We start from the raw sequence: 25,733 nt of genomic DNA, 5'->3' as shown, positions 1-25,733 counted from the left end.
CCTCTCACGTTGCGGGACGCGTGCTGGGTGGGGAGTTAGACCTTTTTGAGCCCCCTCCTTCCATGAGGTTGGTTGACGTCTAGACTCCCACACCTGACGATGAGGCCGCCAAGAGTAATGGGAAGCAGGACTAATGGTGTAATAGAAGTAGAAGGAGTGTAGTGTATTGTAGGTTGTACTGGTGTATAATAGGTAATGCTATTTTATACTAGGTATTGTACCCTGTTGTAAGAGTCTTTAGTCTGTAACATTACTTTTGGTAATGTAAGATGGAATGGCTTTTTCTTTGGCATATCATATTGTTTTCAAATGTTGTTGCCACAGATGCCTTCCAAGACTCGAGCTCAGGACGGAGCTGGTACTTCCCGGGGGCGTGAATCTACACCCAATCCACCCTCTGTTCCTCCGACATTGGCGGATGCAATTGTTGCCTTAGTGAACGCAACTGCTGACAACACCCAATTCCTAAGAGAAATGGCGAGCCAACAATTCCAGCAGCCTGGTGGGCGGGGCTATCAACAAGGCCCCCGCGAAACTACTTATCTGGATTTCTCGGAAACCCGTCCACCACTATTTGTGAAAGCTAAAGATCCACTAGAAGCCGATGAATGGATACGAGTTATTGAGCAGAAATTTGGTCTTCTACGTTGTTCAGAGATACAGAAGCCGTTATTCGCAGCGCAACAACTACGCGGCCCTGCCAGTACTTGGTGGGGAAATTTCGTGGTCGTTCAGCCGGCCAATCATCAAGTTACCTGGGAGGAATTCAAAGTGGCATTCCGTGAGCACTATATACCCGAAGGCGTTCTGCATATGAAACAAGAAGAGTTCATGAAGCTAAAACAGGGAGGAGATACTGTCAATCAGTATCTCAACAAGTTTAATCACCTGTCCCAATATGCAATTGATCAGGTGAACACGGATCTGAAAAAGAGAAATTGCTTCATGAGAGGACTAAATGATCGGCTACAGAGAAAAATGGCTGCTTGTATTGACTTGACGTATGGAAAGGCTGTCAGCACAGCCCTATTTGTTGAAGCAAAATATGCAGGATCCGGAAAAAACAAGGGATTTGGTGGTGAGAAGACTAATCAAGGTCAAGCAAAAAGGCAACGGTTTATTCTCCGGCCTTCTAACCAGACTCCTCCACGTGCACCAACCTTCCCTTTCAAGCAGCCAATAATTATTCGTCCCAATAAAGCCCCCATTGCCCCAAATCAGTCGGGTGCCCCAGGCACTCGATTCCCTGCCTTGCCTAGCTCTTCAACTGGGTGTTTTAATTGTGGCAAGTCTGGACATTTCATCAAGGACTGCCCATATCCCAAGCAAAATCAAGCAAATAATCAGAAAGGATCGGGAAGTTCATCTCAAAGCAAGGGAAGTGTTAAGGGCAAAAATTTCAAGAAGACGGGACGCGTGTACTATACTCAAGTGGCCACTACACCAGAAGGAGAACCGGTGATGATGGGTACGTTCCTCGTGGCCAGTCACCCTGCAATTATTCTTTTTGATTCTGGTGCTTCGCATACGTTGATTAGCAAGAAATTTGTGGAGCAACATCACATTGCATGCCATGAATCAAAAGAGGGATTTAAAATACACTCACCTGGGGGACAAATCTTTACTATATAAGTGGCCTATCAAGTGCCCGTATCATTGGCCGGACGGGACTTTCCTACCAATATGATCGTCCTAAAAGGCCAAGACATAGATGTTATTTTGGGTATGAATTGGTTGGCCAAGCATAAAGCAACACTCAATACTGATCAAAGAACCATCAGGTTGAGTCATAATCAAGAAGAAATCCTTTTGCCCATCCCTATTCCAAACAAAACTACTGGCAGAGTTTATGAAGTTATGGTACCGGAAATCAAGGATATCCCAGTAGTAAGTGAGTTTCCTGATGTCTTTCCCGAAGATTTGCCGGGATTGCCACTTGAGCGGGAGGTAGAGTTTGTAATAGAGTTGAAGCCCGGTACGGCTCCTATTTCTCGAAGATCGTACCGTATGCCTCCTAATGAGTTGGCAGAATTGAAGATTCAATTGCAAGATCTCCTGGAGAAAGGATTGATCCGGCCAAGCTCATTGCCATGGGGTTTTCCAGCCATATTCGTTAAAAAGAAGGATCAAACCTTACGAATGTGTGTGGATTATCGACCCCTAAATGAGGTCACCATCAAAAACAAGTACCCTCTTCCAAGGATTGACATTCTATTTGATCAATTGACTGGAGCTAGGGTATTTTCAAAGATTGATCTCCGATCGGGCTATCACCAGATCCGTATTCGGCCCGAAGATATACCAAAGACCACGTTCACTACGCGATATGGGTTGTTTGAATATCTGGTAATGTCTTTTGGGTTAACAAATGCTCCAGCCCACTTCACATATTTGATGAACTCGGTGTTCATGCTCGAGCTAGACAAGTTTGTGGTGGTCTTCATTGATGACATTTTGATATATTCCAAGAATGAAGAGGAGCACGCCCAACATTTACGGATCGTATTAACGCGCCTAAGGGAACATCAGTTGTATGCCAAGTTCAGCAAGTGCGCATTTTGGCTGGAGGAAATTCAATATCTGGGACATGTTCTATCTGCCAGAGGGATTGCGGTAGACCCCAGCAAAGTCAAGGACATTTTGGAGTGGAAACCCCCGACCACTGTTCATCAGGTCCGAAGTTTCCTTGGACTAGCTGGATATTATCGCAGATTTATACCAGACTTTTCTAAGCTTGTGAAGCCAATCACAAGTTTATTGAAGAATGATGTTAAATTCAATTGGTCTTCGAAGTGTGACGAAGCCTTTGAACAATTGAAGACACTATTGACCACTGCTCCGGTATTGGCTCAACCGGACATCACCAAGCCTTTTGATGTATATTGTGATGCATCTGGCAGTGGACTCGGCTATGTATTAATGCAAGAGGGCCGAGTAATTGCGTATGCTTCACGGCAGTTACGCCGACATGAGGAGCATTACCCAACTCATGATCTGGAGCTAGCTGCTGTTGTTCATGCCCTGAAAATTTGGCGTCACTATCTGCTGGGAAATGTCTGTCATATCTATATAGATCATAAGAGTTTGAAGTACATCTTCACCCAGTCAGAATTAAATATGAGGCAGAGACGATGGCTTGAGCTTATTAAGGACTATGAACTGGAAATCCTTTATCACCCAGGCAAAGCCAATGTTGTGGCAGATGCATTAAGCCGTAAGGTTTCTTGTCATTGTCTTACAATGAAGACCTCTGACAACACTTTATGTCAAGAGATGGAGAAGCTAAACCTGGGAATGGTCCAACAGGGAACTTTGAATCAGCTAAAGCTTGAGTCAGTCCTCTTACAAAGGATAATTGATGCCCAAAAGGATAATGAGGGCATGAGACATATTCGTGAGAAAATAAGGGCTGGAAAAGCCAAATGTTTCAAAGAAGATAATCAAGGCGTTGTATGGTTTAATAACCGCATAGTGGTGCCAAAGAATGAAGAGCTCCGCCAGCAAATTCTTGATGAAGCACATCTTAGCCGCTACTCTATTCATCCCGGAAGCACTAAGATGTACCAAGACTTGAAGCAACATTACTGGTGGACAAAGATGAAGATCGAAATTGCACGCTATGTGGCTAGATGTGACACCTGCAGGCGTGTCAAGGCCATACATTTGAAAGCTGCTGGTCCATTGCAGTCATTACCAATACCAACATGGAAATGGGAAGACATCGGTATGGACTTTATCGTGGGATTACCCAGGACCGCAAAAGGGTATGATTCTATCTGGGTTATAATTGATCGACTTACAAAGATGCTCACTTTCTGCCGGTCAAGACAGATTCCCCGGTTATTGTCTACGCCCAATTGTACATTGTTTGTATTCTTAGTCTGCATGGTGTTCCAAAGACCATAGTGTCGGATCGTGGACCTCAATTTGTAGCCAAGTTTTGGGAAGCGCTTCACAAATCCTTGGGTACTAAGTTGCTCCACAGTTCGGCCTATCATCCCCAAACAAGTGGACAGACTGAGAGGGTTAATCAAATACTCGAAGATATGTTGCGAGCATGCGTTCTGGACTTCTCACCGAAATGGGATGAATGTTTGCCTTTGGCGGAGTTTTCATATAATAATAGCTATCAAGAAAGTATCAAGATGGCACCCTTCGAAGCTTTATATGGACGACGATGTCGTACTCCGCTAAATTGGTCTGAACCTGGGGAAAGGTGCTTCTTTAGGCCTGATATGGTGAAGGAGGCCGAGGAAAAGGTTCAGAAAATTATTCATAATATGAAGAAAGCACAAGCCCGTCAGAAGGGTTATGCAGACAAACGGCGAAGGCCCTTGTATTTTCTTGAAGGGGACTACGTCTACTTGAAGGTTTCACCAATGAAGGGAGTATCGCGTTTCGGGATAAAAGGGAAGCTTGCACCCAGGTACATTGGTCCATTTCCTATACTTGAAAGATATGGGCCAGTGCCATACCGACTCCAACTACCCGAAACATTGTCTGCTGTGCATAATGTGTTCCACGTGTCACAATTGAAGAAGTGTCTTCGGATTCCTGATCGAACCGTTGAAGTGACAGATGTTGTCCTTGAACCGGACTTGACATATTCTGAGCACCCTATTCGAGTCTTGGATCAAAAGGACAGGGTTACCCAGAGAAAAACTCTCAAGTTTTATAAGATACAGTGGAACTAGCATTCTGAAGATGAGGCTACATGGGAAACTCAAGACTTTTTAGATAAGAATTTCCCAGGCTTTTTAGCCTCTTGTAAATTGTAAAGCCTGTATAACTGTGTAATAAAGAAGTGACCCCCACATCACCCCTGCCTTGTACCAGAAATAAGGAAATAAAAGTATTCTGCGTTTCTTTTTCCATTACTTACCCTAGGACTTTTAATCTCGGGACGAGATTCTTTTATGGGGGGAAGGATGTAACACCCCTGGTGTTACTGTAACTAAAACTTGAGCATGGCATCATAAGCATTGGCATTGCATATGTTTGATACATCTTGAGTGCATTCACTAGGCAAAAATTTCAAACAAGTTGTATTGTTTAAGTGTTTTTGCAAATAGAACCCTGGATAGGAACTTAACCCTAAATAGGGATTAAAGGGGTAAAACTTAACCCAAGTTAAGAAAACCTAAAGGCTTTAGGGAATTAGCTATAAAATATCCCCAAAAATAAAGTTGAATCACATTTATACCCCTGGGACATCAAGAATCTCAATTAGAACCCTGGAAAACCCTAAAACCAAACCCTAGGGACCTATGTGCAAAATTAGTCCACTTTTAGGCTAAACTGCAAAAACCAAGTCAAATAATTATTTTAAGTCATTTGGTTCACAAATATGTGGACTTGAAAGCCAAACCCTAAGTTTTGGACTCATTTGCAAAAAGGACCCCAATTTTGATTCCTATGCTAAGTGTGAAATCAGGGTTATAGGCCCAACTTTGGGGCTGTGTAGCTTTCAAAATAGTGAGAATTCATATTAGGTCACCACATCAAAATTGTAACCTGATTATAGAAGAACAACTTTGCTTAAGGTGGTAAGCTCACTTGTTAAGAAAAATCCAGAGATAAGTAAGCCCAAAGTTGGACTGTCAGGCTGGTGGAATTCTGAAATTCAGAACTTCAGTGAAACAGAGCTAACTTTGGACTTGGATTTAAAAATGATCCAGTGCAAGTTTGGGTATGATTCCCATAACAAATTTGTAGATGGTATATTACTCTACAAATTTGCTGCAGAGTGTGGATCACGTTGCCATAGAAAATCTGGAGAAAAAGAGTTCTGAAGTTGCTCTGTCAGGCATGTAGCAAGAAACTGAAACTGAACTTCTGATGGTACAGTAACTGAAGAAGAATCTCATGTTTCTTTCCCCCGCCGTCGATCACTCCTCCGCCGCGATTCGTGCCGTCGGCGTTAGGACTCGCGCTCGGGGTGGGTGGATAAGGACGTGCGGTGATAGATTCTTGCCGGCGGTGAGCTGGAGGTCATTCCGGTGACTCACCGTGGCTTTCTTATCCACTGTGCGGCTGGGCAGATAACTTCGTCGGTGCACCGCCACCTTCCGGCCTTGTGCCGCGTGTCCTAACCGCGCCACCGCATCGCCATGACATCCTTTAGCCTCAGCGTTGATCGTCGGAATGACTGCCACGGTAAAAGCCACGTTGCGCGGCCACCAGTGACTCGCCCTTCATCTCGGCCGCCGGTCTCTCTGCGCAAAATTGGACGCCACCGCTTAGCTTCTCTATAAATTGAAGCCACCGCAAGCTCCGTAGGGTAGTCAAGTACCCCGACACCCAGTATTGCCCCCAATTGATCGTCAACGAGCTTGAATTTCACAATTTCCCCAAATCCGGTTTGCGCCACCGCAAGAACACCCTCACAGCGGCCAGCCGAACTCAGGTTAGTCCTAGGCTCTCTGTTGCTTGTTCTAGTATCCCTAGGCCCTCCTAAAGCTCTTAGAACTGCCCAATTGAACTAGACCGCCACCCATCGCCGGGAACACGGCTGTCTTGCCGTGGGGTTCACGGTCGCCGTGGCCAATGCTCCTCAGATGGTCTTAGATGAAATTGGGTTGGGGGAAAGGCTTGGGGTAGGTTCGATGTGATGTCCACCACTCGGGAGCGCCGGTCTTGGCCCCCTCCGGCCGGTATAGCTCGTCGGTGTTGCGCTCTGTCGTGCTGCTCGCCGTCGGGGGCTAGCCCGGTAAAGAAATAGAACCTTAGGGACTGTTCTACAAACTGTCAGAGACTCGAGAAAACAGTAACGGAGCCCACTTCGAGTTATCCAAAACGATGAGGGCCTCTATGCAAGTCTGCCAGCGCGGGCGTGGGCGCGCGCACTTCTGCTGGTAGTGGGCCGACCTGGGCTGAAATTAGCCCAGTACTATTCATCTGTTTCTTTTTTTCTTTTTACTCCAGAGCCAAAACAATTATAGAAAATAGTAGAAAAATGATAAAATTGTGAAACCAAGTTTCCTAGGCTTGTTATTTTCCCTAGAATTTAATAAAAATAGTTTTGTGATTTTTAGTGGAAATAAGAAATTTTAGGGTATTTAAAGTAGTTAAAAGTATTAGTTATGGATTTTCAGAAAATAATTGGTAAGTCCAAAAATGCCCAAACTTTTTATGAGAACTTAAAACAGTATTTAGAAGCCTTGGGTAGAGTTTGAGTTGATTTGGACCATGTTTGATAACTAGAACCCAAAACCACCCCCGTGCCCTATGAACTCCTTTACCGACTCCGGAAACCCTAAGTTCTTGGAGTTCCGTGAAGGAAAGTTGTATTCAAGACTTAGATAATAAAACTTTATTATCTTCGCACTCTCATGCGCATTACATGGCATTCATTCTTATATATGTATATATATGGTTATGTTAGAACATGAAGAAGAAGTAGAAGTCATCGAAGGAAGGACACCACCACCCTCGGATTCTCAAGCAGGCAACTGCTTCTACTTCGATATTTGTGGATCCGAGCCTGACTCACCTGTTAACGAAGGCATGCCCCGGTGCATTTGCCACCTTCCTTTATGTTTTTAAAATCTTTCTCACTTGCTTGCTGCATTAGGTGATAGGAGTTGCTTGATAAAACAATTCTTGCATTACCTTCCTTGATCTTGATTACCCTCCTTGAAACCCTGTTTTTACAAAAAGGTTTTACTATGCTTAGTATTGCTTTAGAAAAACAAAAGGATTTGTTTTACAAAAGATGTTTGGCAAAGTGGGAGGGTTGTTTTCGAAAATAAAACTTGATGGTGAATCCATCACGGCCGTGATGGATTCAACATCGGAAAAGATGTACCTCTGCCAGGTACCAAGTTTTTGGGTTAAAAGATTAAGCTGAGACCGGGCGGGTGACTTGCACGAGAAGAGAGTCTCGGTGTAGTGTCTCCGTCTGAGTCAATTAAGGACCGTCTCGATGTAGGCCTGCTGACCGAGGACCCTTTAACTGGTCACATGTCTCGTCATGGGTAAGCCTTGCCTCGGGTGGACTAAGGCCAGAATAAGATAACACGAAATGGGCGTGGAGCGGTGGCGAGAGTAGCATGTACCCTCCGTGTCAAGAGGCTGGACGGTGGTGTATCTGTGCTCTCGGTTTGCGTGAACCTGATCTGGTCTTAAGAACCCCGGTGGCGGGTTGACATATGCAAGGGTTAAGTGCTACATATGTCGTGTGATTGGAGATCCTCAGCTGAGTATAATCGATTCGGATCGCCGTACCTCCGCGGTTGTGGAGACTTGGCCACTGACTTACACGTAGCATTCCACTAAAGATGATGGGTTTTTGTTAAGAAATTGGCTAGTGCAGGACCAGTGATTGAACTAGGGTAGAAAGAACTCTAGTTGCAGGTAATTGTACTTAACTTGACAAATAAAATTGGATTTTTAAGGATCCACTTTAGTAAGCATTTCTGCAAAATAGAGTCTTTGATTATTGAAAAGCCTTACCTTGACTCCCATATAACCAGCATACCCTTGAGAGTCTTTTCTTTAGTCGGGTAAGACTTGCTGAGTAATTCCATACTCAGGGTTTATCCCTTCGTTGTTTTTAGGTGAGGAAGTAGCAGATTTCTGTTGCTTCTGTGCCAAGGTGGTTTCTAAGGAGGAAAAGCAAGACTGAAGTGCGGGAGGATTTGGTCCTCCACATAGAAAACTTTTGCTTAAAACTTATCGGGAGGAGTCTGTGCCTCCCTTGGTTTGTATAATATTACTACTCAGCACTCGCTTTTTAGTTCTGGTCTGTAATAAAACAACTTGAGCTTGCTTTTTAAATAAATGTAAGTTATGTAATCGCTTCCGCATTTCTTTATCTCTGATGTTCTGTAATGTCTGCAAGACGGGTAAATCGTTCCTGGTAAGGTAAGGAAAGATACCGAACTTTTCAAGTGACTTAGGAACATCTACAGGGTGTCTGATGTCTGTTAGACAAGGACAACTGTAGGTGGGCCTAATTACTTGGGAGGTTCCGTCACAATATATATTATTAAGATATCCCTTTTAATGATAAATTTGAAGATACTCTTAAACAAGAAGCTTAAGTTAAGATACCTTTTAATAAAGATTAGATTAGGGATTATCTTCTTATTAAAGTAAATAAGTAACTAATAAAGTGTTAAGGTAAGTTTGACCTCTTGATGATAAATTTTGATGAAACATTTCATGGAGAACATAAACTTGACATCCAATTCTAAATAAAAACATAAAATAGTAAATGAGAAAGGAAATTGTGATAATCACTTATTACTTCTAGGATTAAATAATGGATTAAAAGAATAAATAGTAATATTAAATTTAGTAGGATTGTAACACTCAAAATTCATGAGGTATGAAACAAAACATAACAATAGTATTGCTCGAAAAATTTTGAAGGGTTATGAGCTTATATTCCTTTCCCCTTTAGGCACATCAACGATATAGGAAATGATCGAAAACAACTAATGACCAAACAAATAGAACTAATTTGCACCATATGGTATTTTGTGTGTTGCACTCGGTTTGGCCAAGAATTATGGTGGGAATTTGATATTCAAACCAAACTTATGGGCAAGGAAAATGGCAAAAAGGGGAAACGCCTTACCTGGGCCATGGAGCTCTGATCGGCTCACCCAACCGGCTTGGGCCAGAAACCACATGGCCGCGCATACACGTGACGAGCTGCCGGAATTGTTTAATGTATTCATGGGTGGTGAGGTCATGCCGATGTCAGGGGTGACCTCATCTCCATGGGCACCTGTACCACTGACGGTTGGGCCCCGGTAATGCTCTGTATGCCTAACCGTATGGACCTAGGAGCAGCTGCGTGCTGCTCAACCGCCACCGTAACCACCGGCCGGGCATGTAGGATCTACACAAAGACTGCCTTGGGTTCCTGGATATATAGAGGGGAAAACCCTCTCTCATACTCCTCTAACCCAACCGCGCAAAACACCTTCACGACACCGACCGAGAGAGAGATTTAGAACACCCTATGCGGAGCTTCCTCAAAGCGCGGGATGTAGGGATGGATGGCCTCGGACCATGGTGTTTCCTTGCCGGTACGGGTCCGTCGTCGTGCCGCTGAGGTTGGGAAAACCTGGGCATGCTTCGAAGGGCTGGCATGCGCTGCACCATGGCCAGAATTGTTGCCGCCACGGACCCGTCGTCGGTATGGGTTTCTCCCATGTGATTTCATGTTTTCTTCGTCCCTTTTACGAGAGGCCATGAGTAGACCGTTTAGATCGATTGGATTTAGAAACTGGTGCTTGGGTGTCGGCCTTGCCGACCCCAGCTGGGCGCCGTCGTGTGTCCCTGTTGCCGTCGCGATTAGGAGCGGAGGGTTGAAGATGGTGTTTGGACCGTAGGATAGAGATCCAACGGTTGGCGGGCGTGTCGTGCGTTCGATTAAAAACGTGCGGTCACGATTAAATCCAGTATACCCCTTCATCCGATGTGGTCGTGGCCGTTAGATATAGATCCAAAGGCCCATATAGCGTACCGTTCAGGAAAGTTTGGATCTAATCTGATCCGTAGATCGGCGATCCAACAGACAGGATATAACCGTACTCCTTCGTCGTGCGTCTTTTGCGTATGAACCCCTCAGGATTTTGGGAATAAACCTGCAGTCCTTCGCGGGAGGGTCCTGAGTCTTGGAAACATTTGCTTATTAAACCCTGAGTTATCTGTTATTAGCGCGTGCAGTCCAGACCTTAGTAAAACAGAGAAATTTATTCAGAAAATTATTTTTATTGCAAAATTAATTCCAAGAACTTGTATAATTCCTAGAAAATACATTTTAACTCCTTTTTGACTCATTCCAATTCCTATAATCTTCTAATATTATTGTTCATCACATAGTGCCAATGTTTTGATATGAAAATTGTATTAAATTAATCTCTTGGTTAATCTTGTATGGAATACATAAAACCTTAGGAAATTCATAACCCTTTCGTTTTAAATCCGAATTGACTCGTTCCAGTTGCGTTAATCTCGTATAAATATTTACTATTCAATAACAACATTTATTGTAGCATGTCTCATTTTTTTCTAATTAGATCTTTATTTAATTTTTGTTGGTTAGACTGGTTAAATTGCTTATCATTAGAATCTGCTAGAATATAATTTATGGTCAATTTATAACTAGATTAAAGTTGAGATAGTTATTTAGAGAATAACCTCTCATATGATTTACACTAACCAATTTATAATATAGTTTAGTATTTGAATCACACAGATCTTCTATAAAATCATAACTCCTTAATCGTAACTCCGATCTTAGTAGTTCTCGTTCCCACGATCTCGTAGCAACGCGTAGATCATTATTATACAGTATGTTCTTATGTTTGGTGTGCTATTAATTTTGTCTATACCATGTTTGTTTGCATTGCTACGACTAGCAGCGAGGTTTCGAGTATCCAAAGAATCACCCTGGTAACTGGAATCTCAAGTGCCAGGCAAGTTGTGCCCTTGATCACTTCTTTTTACCCACTCATGTTCTAATTAATCATAATGATCTGCATATGTTAATTTTGATGGGACCCAATAGGTTACCCTAGTTTATTTATCTTTAAACCTTGTTTACCACTGAACTTTTTGGGTAGTACTTGCTAGTGCTCTATGTGGTTTTGGGTATGAAGATACATTATTCATGATCACACTTTTATTATCTGTTTATTATTACTGTTCATGATAAGATCATTATGTTAATTGGAACATGGAGCGACCACCCGGGAAAATAGTGCTACCACAAGGGTTTAATGGGACGCCCTTGGCTGATTAATTAGGAAAGCTAGTGGAAGACTACCTTACCTGAAAGGGGCAAGGGCAGTAGGGGAGTGGTCAGTGTGGGGAGGTCCTTGGGATGATTTTGCTGCGATGGAGGTCATGCGAAGGGTCCCTGCATTGGAGCTTCCTATAAACTGTAGCGGGTTTTCTAAAGCTAGTGGAACTTAGTAAAGGCCTCGTAGTGTTACCCTGCCTCGCCTCCTCGGTAGAGGTGTATGGGAAGTCGCGATCCCTTGGCAGATGGGTAACATGACTTGTGGGTAAAGACGCGCAACCTCTGCAGAGTGTAAAACTGGTATACTAGCCGTGCTCACGGTCATGAGCAGCTCAGACCCTCACATGATTAATTTATGGAACTAAATTCAATTTGTCATATGCATTGCATCGCAGGTGATGTTATTACTTCTTAATTGGGTTGGTATTTACTTATACTTAGTAACTGCTAATAAAATTTTGACCAACTTTAAAAGCAATGCTCATCTCTAATCATCCTCTTTGGTAAGCCTTACACTTCAGGTGAGATCCCACCTTTGGCGAGTTCATGCGCATTATTCCCCACAACTTGTTGAGTGATGAACGTATGTGAGCTCACTCTTGCTGTCTCACACCCCCCACAGGTCAAGAACAGGTACCACAGGATAAGGCGCATGGAGGATGCTGTGCGAGTTTGTGAGAGGTCTAGGCCGTCGTCTCCTAGTCAACTTTGGGTTGTTGGACCGTTGTCTTCTTATAATGTAATTATTTATTTATTTTGTATAGAACTTTTATTATATAGTAAAGTTGTGACATTCGATCCTGTGCCATGATTCATCATATGTGTGATACTTTTGGTCCCAGCACACCTGGTGATTATGTTCGCGCCCGGGTCTTGGTGCCCCGAAACCCGGGTGTGACAGAAGTGGTATCAGAGGAATGTTGACTGTAGGACAAAACCTAAATAGAACTGGACAACCCTTACATACTTACCTTACTCTAATTCTTTTCTAAACTTATCTTAATCTTTTCTCATCTATTTCCGCTTTACTCTGATTATCCTTACCAATTCCTTCTAAAGACAAATGTGGATTTCACACTTTGAAATCCTATGCCTAAAGTGACTTAGGAATAGGAGACCTACTCTTAGGAACAAAAATAAAACTATTTTTGTATGTATCTATACACTTGAATGTTTGTTCTTATGATACTTGTCTGATTTGGATCTTTGATTGAGTGTGATGAGTTGTGGAGTAATGTCCACAATTACATATGCATATGCATATAGGAAAAAATGCTTATAAAAATAACTAGATAAACTAGGTTATCCCTCATTAAAGTATCTAGCCTAACAATATCTATCTCATCTTAAAAGATTCTATCCTACACTCATAGATCCATCTTACCTCAAAAGATTCCACCTTGTCCTTATGGATTCATCTTGTCCTAATAAGCATATTTACCCCACACTAGTAACAACCATGATCTAATCCAAAGTAATTAGATATTATCTAGTCTAATCTAGTTATATCCAACCTAATCTAGATTCTATCTAATCTAATATGATCCAATCTAAAGTGTGTTATTAACAGGTTAGTTAATTTGGTGATATAGGTTAGACACTGTCTCTACAAACATATCTTAACCTAAATTAATGTCTTCCACCAACTCATCCGTGAACAATGACCTAACCTACATCACAGGTTGCCTAGTTCATCTATTCCAAAAGCAAAGTAAAACTCTGTTAAAACCTACCTACCTCGTGTACCCGGCTATCCTAACTATATATCCTTAGCCATATGTCCTTAACTCAGATGACAACCCCAAGAATAAAGGCCAAAGAAGACCAACCACGTCAAAGGAGGATAAGCACCAACTCAAGTCTTCAAGGATCAAGCTGGATCACTGGATGAATCAAGATCCACAAATCTTGGATGGAGTCTTTCCTTACCGCACTCTTCCCTACCCAAATCTATCTATACTTTAAAGACATCTTTTATCCTACATAATAACGTGGATATAGATATATATATATACCCATGCTTTCCTAACCGCCTGCTAATTTGTGTTATAAACTTGAACAAAAATCTTTATTGTATTAAAACTACTTAGAAATTGAAACCTAGACTACAAACCAAACTTGTTTCATCCTCTTTGTACAAATCTCGAGGACGAGATTTCTGTTAAGGGGGGCAGGATTTGTAACACCCTAATATCCCACTGTTGGTATTTGGGGAAAATCTTTCTATAAAATTTAAATAGATAGACCCTCTTAAAAAATACATATATATATATATATTATTAAGATATCCCTTTTAATGATAAATTTGAAGATACTCTTAAACAAGAAGCTTAATTTAAGATACCTTTTAATAAAGATTAGATTAGGGATTATCTTCTTATTAAAGTAAATAAGTAACTAATAAAGTGTTAAGGTAAGTTTGACCTCTTGATGATAAATTTTGATGAAACATTTTATGGAGAACATAAACTTGACCTCCAATTCTAAATAAAAACATAAAATAGTAAATGAGAAAGGAAATTGTGATAATCACTTATTACTTCTAGGATTAAATAATGGATTAAAAGAATAAATAGTAATATTAAATTTAGTAGGATTGTAACACTCAAAATTCATGAGGTATGAAACAAAACATAACAATAGTATTGTTCAGAAAATTTTGAAGGGTTATGAGCTTATATTCCTTTCCCCTTTAGGCACATCAACGATATAGGAAATGATCGAAAACAACTAGTGACCGAACAAATAGAACTAATTTGCACCATACGGTATTTTGTGTGTTGCACTCGGTTTGGCCAAGAATTATGGTGGGAATTTGATATTAAAACCAAACTTATGGGCAAGGAAAATGGCAAATATTGGAAACGCCTTACCTGGGCCATGGAGCTCTGATCGGCTCACCCAACCGGCTTGGGCCAGAAACCACATGGCCGCGCATACACGTGACAAGCTGCAGGAATTGTTTAATGTATTCATGGGTGGTGAGGTCATGCCGACGTCAGAGGTGACCTCATCTCCATGGGCACCTGTACCACTGACGGTTGGGCCCCGGTAATGCTATGTATGCCTAACCGTATGGACCTAGGAGCAACTGCGTGCTGCTCAACCGCCACCGTAACCACCGGCCGGGCATGTAGGATCTACACGAAGACTACCTTGGGTTCCTGGATATATAGAGGGGAAAACCCTCTCTCATACTCCTCTAACCCAACCGCGCAAAACACCTTCACGACACCGACCGGGAGGGAGATTTAGAACACCCTATGCGGAGCTTCCTCAAGCGCGGGATGTAGGGATGGATGGCCTCGGACCATGGCGTTTCCTTGCCGGTACGGGTCCGTCGTCGTGCCGCTGAGGTTGGGCAGACCTGGGCATGCTTCGAAGGGCTGGCATGCGCTGCGCCGTGGCCGGAATTGTTGCCGCCACGGACCCGTCGTCGGTATGGGTTTCTCCCGTGTGATTTCATGTTTTCTTCGTCCCTTTTACGAGAGGCCATGAGTAGACCGTTTAGATCTATTGGATTTAGAAACTGGGTGCTTGGGTGTCGGCCTTGCCGACTTCGGCTGGGCGCTGTCGTGTGTCCCTGTTGCCGTCGCGATTAGGAGCGGAGGGTTGAAGATGGTGTTTGGACCGTAGGATAGAGATCCATCGGTTGGCGGGCGTGTCGTGCGTTCGATTAAAAACGTGCGGTCACGATTAAATCCAGTATACCCCTTCATCCGATGTGGTCGTGGCCGTTAGATATAGATCCAAAGGCCCATATAGCGTACCGTTCAGGAAAGTTTGGATCTAATCTGATCCGTAGATCGGCGATCCAACAGCCAGGATATAACTGTACCCCTTCGTCATGCGTCTTTTGCGTATGAACCCCTCAGGATTTTGGGAATAAACCCACAGTCCTTCGCGGGAGGGTCCTGAGTCTTGGAAACATTTGCTTATTAAACCCTGAGTTATCTATTATTAGCGCGCGCAGTCCAGACCTTAGTAAAACAGAGAAATTTATTCAGAAAATGATTTTTATTGCAAAATTAATTCCAAGAACTTGTATAATTCCTAGAAAATACATTTTAACTCCTTTTTGACTCATTCCAATTCCTATAATTTTGTAACATTATTGTTCATCACATAGTGCCAATGTTTTGATATGAAAATTGTATTAAATAAATCTCTTGGTTAATCTTGTATGGAATACATAAAACCTTAGGAAATTCATAACCCTTTCGTTTTAAATCCGAATTGACTCGTTCCAGTTGCGTTAATCTCGTATAAATATTTACTATGCAATAACAACATTTATTGTAGCATGTCTCATTTTTCTAATTAGATCTTTATTTAATTTTTGTTGGTTAGACTGGTTAAATTGCTTATCATTAGAATCTACTAGAATATAATTTATGGTCAATTTAAAACTAGATTAAAGTTGAGATAATTATTTAGAGAATAACCTCTCATATGATTTACACTAACCAATTTATAATATAGTTTAGTATTTGAATCACATAGATCTTCTATAAAATCATAACTCCTTAATCGTCACTCTGATCTTAGTAGTTCTCGCTCCCACGATCTCGTAGCAACGCATAGATCATTATTATACAGTATGTTCTTATGTTTGGTGTGATGTTAATTTTGTCAATACCATGTTTGTTTGCATTGCTACGACTAGCAGCGAGGTTTCGAGTATCCGAAGAATCACCCTGGTAACTGGAATCTCAAGTGCCAGGCAAGTTGTGCCCTTGATCACTTCTTTTTACCCACTCATGTTCTAATTAATCATAATGATCTGCATAGGTTAATTTTGATGGGACCCAATAAGTTACACTAGTTTGTCTATCTTTATACCTTGTTTACCACTGAACTTTTTGGGTAGTACTTGCTAGTGCTCTATGTGGTTTTGGGTATGAAGATACATTATTCATGATCACACTTTTATTATCTGTTTATTATTACTGTTCATGATAAGATCATTATGTTAATTGGAACATGGAGCGACCACCCGGGAAAACAGTGCTACCACAAGGGTTTAATGGGACGCCCTTGGCTGATTAATTAGGAAAGCTAGTGGAAGACTACCTTACCCGAAAGGGGCAAGGGCAGTAGGGGAGTGGTCAGTGTGGGGAGGTCCTTGGGATGATTTTGCTGCGATGGCGGTCATGCGAGGGGTCCCTGCATTGGAGCTTCCTATAAACTGTAGCGGGGTTTCTGAAGATAGTGGAACTTTGTAAAGGCCTCGTAGTGTTACCCTGCCTCACCTCCTCGGTAGAGGTGTATGGGAAGTCGCGATCCCTTGGCAGATGGGTAACATGACTTGTTGGTAAAGATGCGCAACCTCTGCAGAGTGTAAAACTGGTATACTAGGCGTGCTCACGGTCATGAGCAGCTCGGACCCTCACATGATTAATTTATGGAACTAAATTCAATTTGTCATATGCATTGCATCGCAGGTGATGTTATTACTTTTCTTAATTTGGTTGGTATTTACTTATACTTAGTAACTGCTAATAAAATTTTGACCAACTTTAAAAGCAATGCTCAACTCTAACCATCCTCTTTGGTAAGCCTTACACTTCACGTGAGCTCCCACCTTTGGCGAGTTCATGCACATTATTCCCCACAACTTGTTGAGCGATGAAAGTATGTGAGCTCACTCTTGCTGTCTCACACCCCCCCACAGGTCAAGAATAGGTACCACATGATAAGGCGCATGGAGGATGCTGTGTGAGTTCGTGAGAGGTCTAGGCCGTCGTCTCCCAGTCAACTTTGGGTTGCTGGACCGTTGTCTCCTTATAATGTAATTATTTATTTATTTTGTATAGAACTCCTATTATATAGTAAAATTGTGACATTCGATCCTGTGCCATGATTCATCATATGTGTGAGAGTTTTGGTCCCAGCACACCTGGTGATTATGTTCGCGCCCGGGTCTTGGTGCCCCGAAACCCGGGTGTGACATTTTTCTAGTGGGTGCCTTAGGTGGTATGACACATTTTTGGTATACAACTCAAGTAGTTTTGGTGCCATTTACTAAGTGAACATGGTGGATCTTTAGATTAGGTTCAAAATTTGACTTAGAAAGAATTAGAGAGCTCTAGCTCTCTCTCCACTTAAGGAATGGATTTGGGGTTCTTTAAGGGGTCTTTTTGCAATGTTTCCTGTCTGTATTTTGTAGATTATAATGTTACTTAAACTTTGGCTAAAGGTTAACTCATGATTTGCACATTTTCTTAACCTTCCCCCTCTAACCAGAGTTTTAGGAGTTAAGGGCTAAAGAAGGGTCTAGGGTTTAATCCTCTCTTGCCCAAGGTGATAATTGCACAAAGGCATGGGTAATGCTTTTGGTCATTAACATTCTTGGCTAATACATGGTTCCCAAGGTTTTATGTTCTCCTCCTCAAGTTTCTTCCACATGTGATCACAGTCTTTAGTGCATAGATGTGCCATGGCCATGGTAACACCTGGGGTGTTACATCATGTGTATGGTTAAGCGTAAGTGAAAATGAAAAAGAATTATAAAATAAAAGGGGATCAAAACTCGGCCTCTCGATGGCTACGACAATGTCACTGAGTGTACTTAATCTGTCATTTTCATGTATTAAAGTTTTTACCTAATTATCAAGTAGTTTAAATAAAAGATGCATGCATGCTCGTCCTAAACGACCTCATTTCAACTTAGAGGGAATAGGGAAGAACTCCCATCCCTTATAGTAGCCTATAGGGCTTACTCAAATATTCACCTAGCTACCCCTCTATTACTAAGGCTTCACGTCCTAGGTCTATTCTGATCATCCTGACGATCTATCCAACATTTGTTTCTATCAAGTTTTACTTTTAAAACGGATGGTATTTACAGTTTATTGATTCCTCTGTGGTGGTACGAGCTCCGATACCAGCTGTGGCGGAACCGCCTGAATTATTCCAACTTAAGTGCCTGAGTCCCGCCTTAGAGGCTAGACCACACTTAAATAGGAATAACAAGTCAGTCCCTCGGATCTAGTCCGACGAGGCCACTAACAGGATCAAGTACCACATACTCACTCGATGGTGAGTCACGGAGCAAATACAATAAAGCATAAAACCATACATTAAGGAGTATAAAATTTATTACAACATCATTGGAGTTTTAACAAAAGTAGTGATCATTGTTCGGAATGCAGCGGAATAAAACTAACGATAAATAAACGGAGGGATGGGGAAGCCTATCCCATCACTCCTCATTCTCCTCCTCAGCCGAGTTAGGGTCCCACTCGACTGTCCATCCCGGTGGCAAGATGGACGGCCAAGTCACTCCAGCAACCATGTCCTCTAGGGAACCTATAAATTTATGCCACAAGCAAGGCTGAGTATACTAATACTCAGCTAGACTTACCCGGTGTGAGGAGTCTACTCCTCTACCTCTAGACATGCAGCTGTTTGGCTGTGGGGTTTGGTTGCCAAAAGCACTAGCTGAGTCTAAAGTTCAAGTTTTAGCTTTTTCAAGTTTTAGTGTGACTCTCTTAAGACTAAATGTGTACCTATCTAATCATTCATGGTATCAAACATTTAGCAATCAACAAATTTTGCCAAGTCATCACATTTCCACTTGTTACTCAATGCAGTACAATGGATCAAGAATTCTCATTAGCTGCAAGAAGCAGATGATTTGAATCGAGTTTTTATCCTTGCAAGGTAAACCTAAACACACGACGTGGCGAGGCACTCCGTCCCCACACACATCAACCGTCCCCATCGATTCCCCGCCAGCAGATCAGGGCTCACCGCCTTGGCGTACAATGCCTCACTGACCCTGACTGCCGTCGTGCAGTGACCGCACTTGTACCCACCATAACCGGAATGGGAGACCACGTCTCAGGTCGCGTGAGGGGAAAAGTCTGCTGCCAGGTTCAATCAGGTACTAGGCTTACCGATTTACCATATTTCTCAGTATGTGCTTAGTACGTTCAAACGCTTGACACAGGTATCCGCACGTTAATCATTATTCCAATTTCATCTCGTAGACTACGCATCCCCATGGATCCGTGTCCACAGACCATCATCATTCTGCCATAAAAATGGATACATTCAATTCCTGACCTCGCATGAGTGCTAGAAAAATCACTCGACTTGTATCGAGATCCCAAATTAGTAAAGCAGCTACTCGACCTATCATACTAGTATCCATCTCAAAAGGTATCCTGAGTCATGCAACTAAGGTTCCAAACAACTCCTACACTTAAATGCACATTACAAACATACAAACAATAGGTGTAGTAAAATAGCATAATAAGTAGGTTATGCATAAAACTGGGGCTTTCCTTCCAAAGCTGGGGCTGCGGGGAGATCCTCGGTGGCAGGCTCTGGTGCTGGCTCCTGGACTCCTTCCCGATCAACTCCTTGCTCAGGTATGAGCATGTACTCTCCATCAGCGAGGTTGCAATCTATCGAATGCAATGAATAATATATTTGTATGCTATGATATGCAGAATTTAGTAACCATTATGCATAGTAAAGGAAAAACTAAGTTAGTTGATAGCTTAGGGTTTCCTTGTTATAAGAAGCTTTTGGTGGTTTAGGCTTAGCAACCTAGGTTTGAGGTTTTGCTTAGAGGCAAACGTAGTGGATTAAGACTTGGATTGCACCTAAAGGTTTTAGTAGGTACTCAAGGGGTTTTGCTGGGTTGGTTAGGGTAACATTAATCTCCACTACTAATTTCCCTTTTCATTTTCTATTTATACTCTTAAGGTGGGTTTGAACTACAACAGTGATTTCAAATTTTCCAAAAATTCTGTAAAAATTACAGTGGGTTAATATTGGTCAATGTAGTCTGTCCTATAAATTTGAGGTCAAAAATAAATAGAATATGCCCTGGACAAAAATAGCAAAAGTTGCGGCAGAGGAGTCACTTTGCACTACAACTCTTATCTAGGTGTAGGTTCTGTACTAAGAGTTATTTTTGCTGGTATCTATGGGTAATAGCATGCTTCTGTGCCAAAAATCACAGAGGGGTACTTAGTGGTTATTTAGTTATGATTTTCTAAAGTTTAATGCCAAAAAGACACTTATAACTAACTTGCTATTTGAAAAATATCAAACAACAAAACTTGTATATTTCCTAGGTTCTTCTTAGCACAAGAGCAGTCATTCCTAAGGTAGGGGTGTTTTATCCGTAGGATTATTTTCTTATGACTTTTCAAAGTTTTCTCTGTTTTCTAGAATAAATGTGAGTGCAATTTCTTTTCACTAGACTATGGTTCAACAGATTTTTCTTGTGAACTACATCACTTAGGCATGCTAGGAAAAATATGGTTGCCCTCTGGTTTCCATTTTCAACCCCTTTTTATCATTTTCCTAAGTTTGAGCATAAACAAGTTTTAGTGAATAAATCTTACTTAACCTTGTATACTGGGGTGTTTATGAATTTTAAACAGTGTAACTACTAGGTTAGTGTCTCCACTATTTTTCTCAACCCTGGTCTAACAACATTTCTATTTTTCCCTTTATTATTAAGTTTTGGGCAGTTTTCTTATTTAAATCAAAACTCTAGAAAACATTACAGGAACTATGGGGTTTACTATTTTTGCTTGATAGTTTATATTTCACAAAGTCTAGCAAAATTGGTTTGACTACATTTGGATGATTATTCTTCAAGTTATGTGTTTATCAAGTTCTCTGCAATATTTAAAAGAAAAATAAATTCGAAATGGGAAAGGAAAAATAGATTGCGCTGAAGTCCCTGGGTTTTCTTCCCCCTTTTTCTCTCACAAATCAGCCCTCGGTCTACTATTCACATGAGTCACTGACCTTACGCATAACCCCCTGGACTTATCCTATATCTAACCCGCGATCCTTGGCTGGCTGGAACAGTAACCGGGGCAAAGATCACGGCGGCGAGGCTTACCAGCGGCAGTAGAGCTCCGGTGGGGTGGTCGATGACGTCGGAGAGGTCACGGCGTTCACGTTGGTGTGCTGGTCGGCGTCGGAGGTGGCTGGAGCTGCTCTGGCCACGAGCGTAGGCAGCGGAGGTCGTCGGTGGACCTGCTCCAGCCAAACAACGGCGGTAGGGTTCAATCAGGTGCACGAGGACCTCCACTAGGTGATGTAGAGGCTATGCGCGCAAGGAATCGAGAAATGGTTCAGTGGATTACCCGGTCCACGTGCTCCGGCGGGGTCACGAAATCCGGCGAGCGTGATTGCACTGTTCCGGTGGGGCTGGTCCTCGGCTCAAGCTTGGGAAAGCTTTATGGCCTCTCAAGGAAGCTATCCGAGGGCTCGGATCGAGTGGAGGTGGGCGGGAATGGTTTGGCCATGGCGGGCGCCCTTGGGTGGCTCTGGTGGGTCGCGGGGAGGTCGCCGGAGTTGCGGGCTGGCTCGGGAAGGCTAGGCGTGGTGCGAAAGGGGCGACAGGGAAGGTGTCCGTGTATGAGGGTGGGCTTTATAGCCACTTGCGGGCACGACATGGGCGCGGGCACGGGGGCGGCCGAGGGCGCACGAGGGCGCGCGTGCGGGCGTGCTCTGGGCGTGTTCCCGAGTGCCTGCCCACGTCGAATACGTGGTGGTTAACTTCTGCCGGTGTTCAAAGGCCTGTTTGGTCACCTTAGCGTGTAGATCTCAGCAAAACTCCCATGTACGGTCTCTTCTCTGCACCATATCCTATCTTTTCCATGTGTGTTCCAAGCAAAGATATGGTCGGGGTTGAGAGATATTGTGTTGTGAAGTTGGCTCTGTCTGAGTTGTCCAGACCGAGACAAAAATCGTGTCAAGTCATGTCAAACGACTTAGGCTTGGGTTCAAATTTTTCCAGGGTGTTCTAGGGGTCTTTAGGCGCCATTTTGTCAATTGGGCCCTATGTTTTGAGGTTTGGAAAAATGTGAACATGTTTGATCTCTGAAAGAGGGCTGGTTTTGAAATTGAGAGAAATGTGATTTTTCTTTTATGCCCTTCTCTTTGGTGACCTTTTTGGGGTTTTTCTGAAACCTTTTTGGGGTCACTCTCTAACTATTTTTTGTAGGGTTTTAAGTGTACTACAACTTTTATAATTAGCCCAAGTCATGATAATGTGGTTTACATAGCCTTTTTGCTATACTCCCCTCTAGGGCTCCATTTGCCTAAAGGGAGTTGAATTAGGGTTTGAGCAATTGTCTCCTCTTTAGGTGCATGATATGGCCAAAGCATGACTTCTAAGATGGGTTACACCTATTTAGGATCTTGACCCCCAAGTTTGGTGTCTTTTGCTCAAACTAAATCACATGTGATGATGGGTTCAATAGTGTAGGTTTGAGTGAAAACCCTAAGTAACACCTGGGGTGTTACAATTTAGCTCGATGGGTTGAGTCGACACGCATTACAAGCACACGTGGGTGTTGAAACACGGATAGGGAGAGCGAGGGCGAACCTGGGGATGGCTGGCCATGGAGCACAGAGAAAAGCGTGCTCTACAGGGTCCGACGAGGAGGAAGGGACGTCGCGGCGGATTCCGGTGAAATTAGGGGGCCACATCGGGGCTATACGGCCGAAAAGGACTACCAATTCACCGTGCACTACCAATTTCGGGAAAGAAGGAGGAGACACTGCCAATTTTGGCTTCAATCGAGATCACTGAAGAAATGTGAGTGCCTCGCCGTGGTTCATGGCGCTATTTATAGGGACGGCAACCCAGCTAACGACGCAGCCACGAAATGCATCGTTAGAGCATGGCTACCACGTAAGGAAGAGGCACAGTGAGGTAAGGTGGTGGCACGAGTGACACGGCAACAAAATACCGCGCCACGGCGAGCACCGGCGAAAAATCTCCAGCTAGGCTCGTGGGACCGTGAATCAGCCCGCAGTTATCTTGCCGCGGTCGTTCCTATCTCCACTTCACCCGCACACATCCGAAAACACAGTAACCAGAGATGTTTTCCTTCTGCAGATATTTCTGGTTCTCTGATCTTCATTGTTCTGCTGAACCGACCTCCTTTCACCCCCTCTTTCTCTTGATTCTTGTTAAGAACAGGGTAATCTCCATTAATAAAAAGTGTTCACCAGACAACACCCTTCAAATTTGCTATAGGATTCATGGATCAAAACTGCATAGATTTTTGGATCTGGTGCTCTGAAATCGACTGCATCTCACTAAGACCATGGTGTTCTGAATCTGGCTTTCAGTATTGCCCAGTTCGCATGGCTTGTTTCTGACAGAACAACTTCACACCACTAGTCCTTTGATTTTTGTACATCAACATAGTAAGTCGACTGTACCAAAGTTACTCCCCTACAAACCAGCTTTAATCTTGTTACAAAGGTTTTAGTCAAATACCCTTCAAATTGAGCTCCACATGGTCCCAAAGTCGGCCCTGTACAACTATTTTTCTGAAAACTACAGAGCCTTAGTCTGACAACTCAACATTGAGGGGGGTTTTTGTTAAACTCCTCTAGGTTTTAGGGTTGAGTCTTTTAATCAAACTTATTCTCTTATCATGGTTCTATCATCTTGATGTACTGATTCAAGACAGAATCCTCATGAATTAAAAGATATAAGGCTCCAAAGATGCTTCAGAAGCACTGAAATTCAGACATAGTCATATGGTGTTCATGTGTCCTATTTACAAATAGGTCCAAATTCCCTTCATTTTCACTTGCAAATTCTCAAGTGTGAAAAACTCATATTTGTGGTGTTCTATCACTTTGGTACTTGCACTAGGGTCCAAATGTGCACAAAATTTACAATTACCCCCTTAGGGTTTCAATTAGGGTTTCTAGGGTTTGTTTCTAGGGTTTTGGACACATTAGGGTTTGGGTGTCACCAAAGTCCATCAAAGGTGATATCTTATGATCATTTCTCATGTCTTATGAGGTTTTAACTTATTTGGGCTTTACTTATATCCATAAGCCCAGATTTGGGGTTAAGTACTTTACACTAGGGTTAACCACACATCAAGTCATATCAGTACAACATTTTTGAAATTTTTACCTAGTGAATACACTCTAGGTGTGACAAACACATGATATGCTAATGTTCATGATGTTATGCTCAAGTTTTAGTGATAGTAACACCAGGGGTGTTACATGCGCCAATCCACTTTATTCTTTTTTAGTACAAGAATAGGATTTGCTAGCCACTCAGGGTGAAGCACTTCTCTAATGAACCCTGTCGTGACTAAGCGAGCTAACTTGACGCAAATAGCTTCTCTTTTGTAAGGCGTGAAACGATGCAGTTTTTGTCGAATCGGCCTTGCTTGGGGATAAACCTTCAGTTTGTGCTCGGCCAGTTCTCTTGGGACTCCCGGCATATCCGCAGGCTGCCATCCGAATACGTCTCGGTTATCTTGCAGGAACTGGACGAGCGCGCCTTCCTATTTGGCGTCCAGGCTGGAGCTAATGATGGCAGTCTTGCGTTCATCAGAGAACCCAAGGTTGATCCTTTTCGTCTCCTCAGTCAGCCGCATAGAGGTCACGGCTTGATCTTCATTCGCAGATATCGCGAGGTCTTCCTCAGGCTTTGAGTTTGCCCACGCGGAGGAAGACGTCGGTGGTTTAGTAGTGAGGGCCGCCTGGATGGCTACTCAGAAACATTCTGCGGCACCTTGGAAGTCAGCACGCATGGTGATGATTTCTTGTTGCCCTGACATCTTCAATATCATGTACAAATAGTGCATAATTGCCATGAATTTTGCCAATCCCGGCCTGCCGATGATGGCATTGTATCCGTAGTCGAAGCTTGCCACCTCGAACCTCAGGAACTCGGTTATGTAGTTTTTCAGAGTTCCAAAGGTAACGGGCATGTAGATGTGTCCGAGCGGGTATTCTCCTTCGGTCGGCACAATGCCGAAGAAAGGAGTGTCCAACTCATGGAGCTCTTTGAGTGCAACCCCCAAACGTAGGAGTGTCTAGGGGAAGGTGACGTTGATGCTGCTTCCCCCGTCCACTAATACTTTCTTTACCCTGCTCTCTCGGATCACCGGATCGACGAGGAGCGGGTACTTGCCCGGATGATCGAAGTTGAGCCATTGATCCGCCC

This window comes from Zea mays, chromosome 6 (genome assembly GCF_902167145.1).
Source record: "Zea mays cultivar B73 chromosome 6, Zm-B73-REFERENCE-NAM-5.0, whole genome shotgun sequence".
NCBI lineage: Eukaryota > Viridiplantae > Streptophyta > Magnoliopsida > Poales > Poaceae > Zea > Zea mays.
Note: the sequence above shows the minus strand (reverse complement) of the source record.